Source organism: Arachis duranensis, unplaced genomic scaffold (assembly GCF_000817695.3).
Source record: "Arachis duranensis cultivar V14167 unplaced genomic scaffold, aradu.V14167.gnm2.J7QH unplaced_Scaffold_232525, whole genome shotgun sequence".
NCBI classification, from domain to species: Eukaryota; Viridiplantae; Streptophyta; class Magnoliopsida; order Fabales; family Fabaceae; genus Arachis; species Arachis duranensis.
In genome coordinates, this window is record NW_026264851.1 from 570,892 (window position 1) to 579,748 (window position 8,857).

An 8,857-nucleotide genomic window follows, 5' to 3' on the forward strand; every position below is an offset into this window, starting at 1 on the left:
ATATATATATATCATTACAAATTAACCTAGGACTCAATATAAACATAATCTCACAAAGGTTCAAGAGCTCTTACCTTTCCCAATAGCTTTGGAAGCTAAAACCCAATGCTAAACAAGGATTAGAGTGAATCTAAACATTCAAAATCACAAAGCTCACTTAATCCAAAGCCCTAAAAACTTGAAATTTTGAGGAGAAGGATTGAGAGTGATTCGAGCTTTTATTACCAGTTTCTTGGGTGGGTTTTGTAGAGCTCTTCACAAGAAACGCGTGGTCGTAAACGGTGCGGCGATTGGAGCTCTATAACTCAAGATATGAGCTTGGGAAGAAGATGATAAATAGTGCTCAAGGGTTCTATTCTTCCCCTTCTCTTTCAGTTGGGTGTGTGTGTGTGTTTGAGTGTGGTTTGTGCTGATTGGTTCATTAAATGAACCTTATATATGTTGGACTTGGGTCCAACTTGAGCTCGGTCCAACCCATTAGCGTTTTTAGCCCGTTTGTCCCAACTTTCGGGCCAAACCTTTAAAATTAATGCCCAATTTTTCATTTATAATGTTTTTCTAAGGTTTTTGACTGTTTCCATTTTTTTCACGCAGCACCGGACAGACTTGAACTGATTCAACCGGTTTAATTTTCAGTTCATGATTTTTTACGATTTTTAGCAGAAGACACATTTTCTGACTCAGAAAAATCTACTGAGTCCAAAAATCACATTTAAAGCCTCAAAGTCTCACTCTAACTTTTCAAATTTTCATTTAAGCAATTAATTACTTAATTAACTAGTTGGTTAGTTACAGTTCTTACAAAAGGGAACTATCATAAGGCTCGTCAATACCGTTTTAATTTGTTATTTTTTATGGGTGGTGAATAATTTAACAGGGATAGACCCAACAAATTAAACTATTGATGGGGCTCGCCGACATATATACTAAATTAAAAAATCACTCAATTATTCAAAATATTATTAAGACCAACATATGGGAGAAGGGAAATAAAAAGGCTGCGAACGGCAACAATATTATATAGTAGGGGACCACAAATATATTCCAAATTCCACAACACAGTCAACATCCGTCCAAAGAAAACCATATCAGCGTAACAATCATGACAACATCATTTTTTTCATATAGTTAAGCAAGCATAGTAAACTATATTAACACATGGAACCATATCAACAAAAAACCTATTAATTCACAATTTCTATTTTTCTAAATGAAACATGCAATAGACACAGCACCATTGTTGACTAAATCTCAACTCCAATGTAATGTTCACAAATGAACCCGAGATCAACAATTAGCGAAAATCTTGAAGACCCACTTACCTCTTATTGTTGCGCCGGTGTTGGAGGGAAGACACATTGCGAGGGGGCTCAAACTTGAGACAGGGAGCGACGCTGGGAGGGCGATGCAGCGGCCAAAGAATTGTGGGGATGCTATTGTCTCCACGAGGCCGGAAGAGTACAGCTGCAGCGTGTCTTGTGGCGGAGCTATTAGAGGGCGTCGCGATGAAGGTCTCACGTGTGGATGCGTCTTCAAGGCGCATCAACGGCAACATGCAGCCGCGCCGGGGTCACTTGGACGATTGTGGGACTATTCTTGTTAGTGGCGGCGTCTGGTCTCTCCGCGGCGTTGACTTCGTTGACGAAGGCGACCGACGAAGACGACAATCTGGCGTGCTATGTGGCACTGCAAGTGGAGATGGAAAGTGGGGGTATGTCTCAACGGTAAGAACAAGTGAAGACTGGGTAAAGTAGGGTTACAGGAGTAAACAAGTGGCATTTGGATTAACCTAGATTAATTTAGGATGTGAATTTTTTATTAAGTTGACTTTGTGAAATAAACATTGGCAGGTTTCATGTTGGTAACATAGCACGGTTGTTATCTGAATATAATTATAAGATATTTTATAAAATATATTTTGTTAGATTTTATGGATCTAATACTAGAAATTTGGATTAATAAATAGAAAGCGTATTTCTGATTTTATCAGTTGGAGGATAATATCGGCTGAACTCCATTTAAGGGTACATTTGGTCATGTATTTAATTTGTGAGTTGACCACTCGATCAATTTAAGTTAGTTCATGTATTTAATTTATGGGCTTTAGAGTTTTCTTTGTTTTAACATAATAAGAGGTTATAAATACGAATTTGGATCCTCTAAATTTTGAATTTTCACTTGAGAGGGTAAAGCATTATCTCTTATTCTTGAATATTTTCTCTCTCATATTTTCTCTTGGTCCCACCTATAAAATAAATGGTGAGAGATCACACTTTATCCTCTAAAGTGAAATCCAAAATTTAGAGAATCCAAATCCTATAAATACCTCCTTAAATATTATAGTTATAGCTTTGAGTGATTAAAAGTGTCAAAACACTTTTTGATTTTGTAATGAAACCATGGTATAGACAAGCGAGGGTTGAATGAGTCTCTCTTTTATTGGACGGGAAATTAGGTAGAAAGTTGAGGAGTCCTTTCGATTCAATTCCCATAAACTTCAACCTTTTACCTAATTTTTTGTGTAACAAAAAAAGAACTCATTCAATCTCACTTGTTTATACTACAGTTTTATCACAAAATCAAAAAGTATTTTGGTACCTTTAATCTTTCAATATTATGACTACAATAGTTAAGAGAATGTATTTATAACCTCTTATTATGTTAAAACAAAGAAAATTTTAAAATGCACAAACATAAAATTTAATTTATTAATTAAATAAATTAAAATAAACATACATCAAAATAAATTAATAACTTTTAAATAATATTTAATCTCTTTATATTATGTATATTTAAAACACATATCAGTAATATTTTAGTATACGAAAACACATATCTTGACTAATTTCTTCAGAGGTGACACATATTGTATTTGTTAGTCGTCAAGACAATTAAATAAAAATGTGGATTTTTTCCCATCATAACATATATATATAGAGTTAATAGTTAAAATCATCCATGAAAGATACTTCGATCTCCATTTTGGTCCTCGAAAGATAAAATTAATCGAAATCGTCCCCGAAAGAATACACGACTTGATCACGTTAGTCCTTCCGTCAGTTGGATGATGACGTGTCACGTTAAGTGCCATGTGGCACATGCTGACGTGATGGGTTAATGCCACGTGTCACAAGATGATTGGTTGACATGTCAGACCAGTGACACGTGGCATCAGTGACACGTGACATGCCACGTGTCATTTGACATGTAAAAAATTTATTTATAATCAAAATAGTCCTTGAAAGTTCAGACATGAGTCATTTTCATCCCTAAAATTTTAAAAATTAATCAAATTAGTCTTTATATAATTTTATTTTATTCAGTTAAAAAAAATATAATTCTCCTAACTCATCCATGCTTTGCCAATGATGCCATTACAACAATCACTTGTAAGCTGTTAAGTAAAGAGAAGCAAGACAAAGTAACTAACTAGTCAGACACTAGATAGCATTATATTAGAACAACACTAACATGTAAACAGCCTTATCCAAGTGCTAGAAATTATAACTCAAAATAAGGCTCAGGGGAAAGTGCTATGATTTACCCTTATTTGTCATTACATTTTGGCAACACCAAATATAATTAATTCAAATCACTATACAAAACTTGTGTATGTTAATGTGTATGTGCAAAGATTATTGACAATGAGGACTTAACATATACAAAGGTGTTGTAACAATTTAAGTACTGTCATGCAAGAGCAAGATATATTTTCATTGGGAACAGAGCTTTACAAATGGAAAGTCAACTTGACCATGTCATGAATGAATTTCTACCATTAAATGATAAGGTTGGCTCTAACATGGATCCACAAGATTATTCAATCAATGGTGAAAGTTCGCAGCTGCCATAGTCAAGTGAATTTTCCAATCATGAGAATTCAGTCCTGATATTCATTTGTTATGCAGTTCTTCATGGAATTGTAATTTGAAAAGTCATTACGACACTCAAGCATCAACATTGGGGCTGGATATGCTGGTAGGCTCATTATGCACTTATCTAAGGCGGGACCTGATAGACATAGCCCTGTATAAAAACATAGGCAACAACCATGGAGCAAAACACATGATCCTAATCAAATGGCTTTGCTTTCTTTCTTAGAGGCTTGAAACTTGGAGTTGGCACAAATGCCATGCACCTGCAGCTAGTTTGGGTGAGGCATTCATTACAATCCAATCGGCATTCATGGCTAGCCTCTTCAACCCTTTGTCAAGGGGAATATCAGGAACCTTTTACAATCCTTGCACATTACAACCTATATGTTATCTGGCTCATAATATAGATATCCATCCTATTCCTTTTTAAACTTTTCACCATAGTGAAATACAAAAATCATTGCAGGACTTTCCATCTACAAAAACAGAGCAACACCAGAACATAAACCCACATCACACAACCTAGTCATAATCATAACAAAAATTCGTCTAACACCAGAATGAACATGCATCAAACCTATAAACCCACAACAAAATAACCCTGAAACTTGTCGTTCCATCTTCAAAAGAAAAATATTCTACCTAATATCATAACTTGATTAGCAACATCAACAGACAAATGTATTTTAAATTAAATTCCAAACCCTAACCTAACTCAACAACCCATATAAACTCAGCAAGATACAATGATACACACTAACAATGCAAAGCCACAAAAAATAACAACCAAAAAAATTAAAGCTTTACCTTTCACCTTTACGATGCCTTCCTCCACTGGTGTTCGGTCTTCGTGAGTCCTCCAGCTTTGCACTCTGTTAGTGCAACCCGTCCGCAAATGTCATTTTGCAGAATGGTGAACTGAACAGGCAGGTTCAATTCTTCGACAAGTGTTTTAGGGCAGAGCTTCAGAGAGAAGAGAGGAAACAAGAGGTTTTGGAGCGAAACAGAGACATGGTTGCTATGAGAGGTGGTGATGGGAAGAAACGTCTAAATATTCATTATGAAAATCAAACGACGTCGTATTAGGGGTTGGGGTCAAAACAAATAAAATTAAGTCATTTTGGAGCCATGCTGTCAATTAATGTTCCACGTTAGCGATCGTTAGCCACGTCAGTCACTGAGATGACGGAAGGACGAACTTGATCAACACACTTATTTTTCGAATTGATTAGGTCTTATATATAATGATTAGGTTTTAATAATCAAAAACTTAAATTACAGAAGGTCGTCTATTATTATCTTATCTTTATTATGTATATTAATAATTAGGTCTTAATATTTAATAACACATCATGACATCTAAAATACAAAATAAATCACTCAATTATTTCATGAACTTGCACAAATATTATGTCTAAACGTTCATCTTATTTTACAAAAATCCATAGAAGTCCACTACGAAAAATTCCAACATATTTAACGTGAACGTTTAAATGAACAAATCATTTATCTAATTGAACTCTACGTATTAAAAAATCTAAAAATAGTTCATAATTGTTATGATCTATGTATACGGCTATATGCTATATTTTGCTTTTCTATAGTAATAAGTGCCTTTGTATGTAGTAACTTCTAGTTGAACAAAAATGTATGTTACTTGTGAGTATCACAATAGTAGTTAATGCATTATAGAGGTTTTTTTAAATTCATTATATAAAAACTAGCCATTTAAAATATCTTTATTCTATCAAATCATATTGAGAAAATTGCTATAAAAAATGACATTCTAATGAGAAAATTTCAGGTTGACTTCAAAGACTTAATAAATATAAACTTTTATTTTCACTTGATCTCAAAATTCTATGGCTTGGGCCAGAGATTATTATCAACGCAAATACAAGTTAAAGTAGGCTTAGGATTTGGTGATCCCAAAATTTTTGGACTACTTAATGATCTCATTAGAAAACATATTTTTAGAGTGTTTTTAACAATTATTACATAATTTTTAAATTAATTTTAATTACAAATTAATTCTATATATTTTATTTAATTTAAAAACTATTTTTTATTTTATAAATTATTATTTTATCAATTATCTATTATATTTATTAACAATCAAATACAAAAACAACAACTAATTATATCCTCCATTGATCTTAATAAAGTTTTTGGCCATTCCAATCGATTAAAATATTAAATTTGATCTCGTGACGTTCGTCTATGGCTTCTAAATCGTGTTTCCTTGAAATTCAATCGATTGGTTTATCAAAACAATCGATTGAATTACAGTGTATCACAAAACAATCAATTGAAAGTTGTAAGGTAGAATAGTTTTCGCTTAAACCAATCGATTGTTTATACTTTCCAATTGAATGAATGCCCAAAAACAATCGATTGTTTTTGTTTTTGTTCCTCAATCGATTGAATTCACGAAAACAACATGGATTTGCCAAATACAATCAATTGGAAAATGATGACATTGAAGTTTTAGCCAAATTCAATCGATTGGTAATGTAATCCAATCGATTGGAAGGTGATGAAGTTGAATTTTTTGCTAACTTCAATCGATTGGTAATGCTACCCAATCGATTGAAATGTGTCCTGTGTCTATTTCAATCTTGTTATCTTTTTAGAAATTATCTTATTATTCATCTATCTTATCTTTAAAATTTTATCTTCAATTTTTCTGTTTTATTTTGATATAGATAAACTAATCTTATCTTTTCCTTAATATTAACATTATAAATTGGTGAATAATCCATCACTAATTATTCAATCCCACCATTGAAATCGTGTATCATTTTCTTTGATTATAAAAAATTTAATTGTTTTTCTTTGGAACATCCATCTACTCAATATCCAATTTTTTTAATTTTTTATCCGTCTATTTAATATCCACTATTTCTTCATCGTTAATCACCGTTGCAGTAATCAGCAAAGGTCTAATCAAATTTTTCATTATAGTGTTCAAAAAATAAACCATCGTTTTGATTACAAAATCGAGGTCAGTGAATAGAATCTCTAATTTTGCAATTATTTGTTTCGATACTTTATTTGTGATATTAATTGTGTAAGGAAAAAATATTTTTTTTATCTTTTATTAATTCACAAAAATTGAGAAATACTAAAAAGTAAATAGATGTTATTATTTTTTATTATTAATTAATTAGCTAGTAATCAGGGACGGACCTAGAGGGGGCGAGTAGTGGCCTGGACACCCAAAATTTTAAGAAACTATACTTATCTATAACAATTTAAGGGTTTGGTGTCGATTATTTTTTCCTATTTTACCCCTATGTTTATAATCTAAAACAACATACTCAATCGCGTACTCACGTTCTGTAAATTTTGCATTAACCCATGACAGAATGATGTAACTGCTCGTTAAGGTATTCTTATTGGATGTAAATTATTGTTACAAATATTTTTATTAAGATATGTTTTGAAGGAATAAAAGTAGAATAGTTCAATAAGGATTAATTTTTTTTAAAAAATAAATTTACACTAATAATTTTTCTCTTCAAATTATTAACGTACTTTTCTAATATACTCTAAGTACCTACACAATATATAATATCAATTAGCGTTCAAATTTAAGTTTCAATATTGTTATTAACGAGAGAGGTTTATTAATTTTTAAAAAAATTTACACACAATAAGTTTTGTATCAATATATCATGATTCATTTTAAAAATAATATTTATTCATCTAAGTTATAGAGTGTCTTAAAAAATCATATTTAAATAATTTTTTATTTTTTAACTATTTTATATTTTTAGATTGAAAACTTTGTATTTTTTTATTCAAGCTTTATTTTTATATTTTATTTTAATTCTCTTATTCAAAACTATTAATATGAATTTTTATTTTGTAGGATAAATAAAAAGATGAGATTTTTTTAATAAATTAAATTATTGAAAAACTTACTTATTATAAAAGAAGTTAAGTATATTTCTTGATTATAAGAATACATATAATTCACTTTTGAATGTAATCAAAATAAATATAAATTTATTCAATTTTTTAAAATTTACATTAATATTAAGAAAAAGATAAGATTAGTTTATCTACGTCAAAATAAAACAGCAAAAATTGAAGATAGAATTTTAAAGATAAGATAGATGAATAATAAGATAATTTCTAAAAAGATAACAAGATTGAAATAGGCGCAGGACACATTTCAATCGATTGGGTAGCATTACCAATCGATTGAAGTTGGCAAAAAATTTAACTTCATCACATTCCAATCAATTGGATTACATTACCAATCGATTGAATTTGGCTAAAACTTCAATGTCATCACTTTCCAATCGATTGTATTTGGCAAATTCATGTTTTTTTGTGAATTCAATCGATTGAGTAACAAAAACAATCGATTGTTTTTGGGCATTCATTCGATTGGAAAGTATAAACAATCGATTGGTTTAAGCGAAAACCATTCTACCTTACAACTTTCAATCGATTGTTTTGTGATACACTGTAATTCAATCGATTGAGTTACAATTCAATTGATTGTTTTGATAAACCAATCGATTGAATTTCAAGGAAACACGATTTAGAAGCCATGGACGAACATCACGAGATCAAATTTAATATTTTAATCGATTGGAATGGCCAAAAGTTTTATTAGGATCAATGGAGGATATAATTGATTGTTGTTTTTGTATTTGATTGTTAATAAATATAATAGATAATCGATAAAATAATAATTTATAAAATAAAAAATACTTTTTATAATTAAATAAAATATATAGGATTAATTTGTAATTAAAATTAATTCAAAGACTATGTAACAATTGTTAAAAAAATTCTAAAAAATATTTTTTAATAAGACCATTAAATAATCCAAAAATTTTGGGACCACCGAATCCTGAGCCGTCAAAATATGATCTGCACAAAGCATGACCACATACATTAACAGTAAGTACACACAATAATTAGTAATAAGATGTTATTATTTACGTCAATCATATCAAATATAC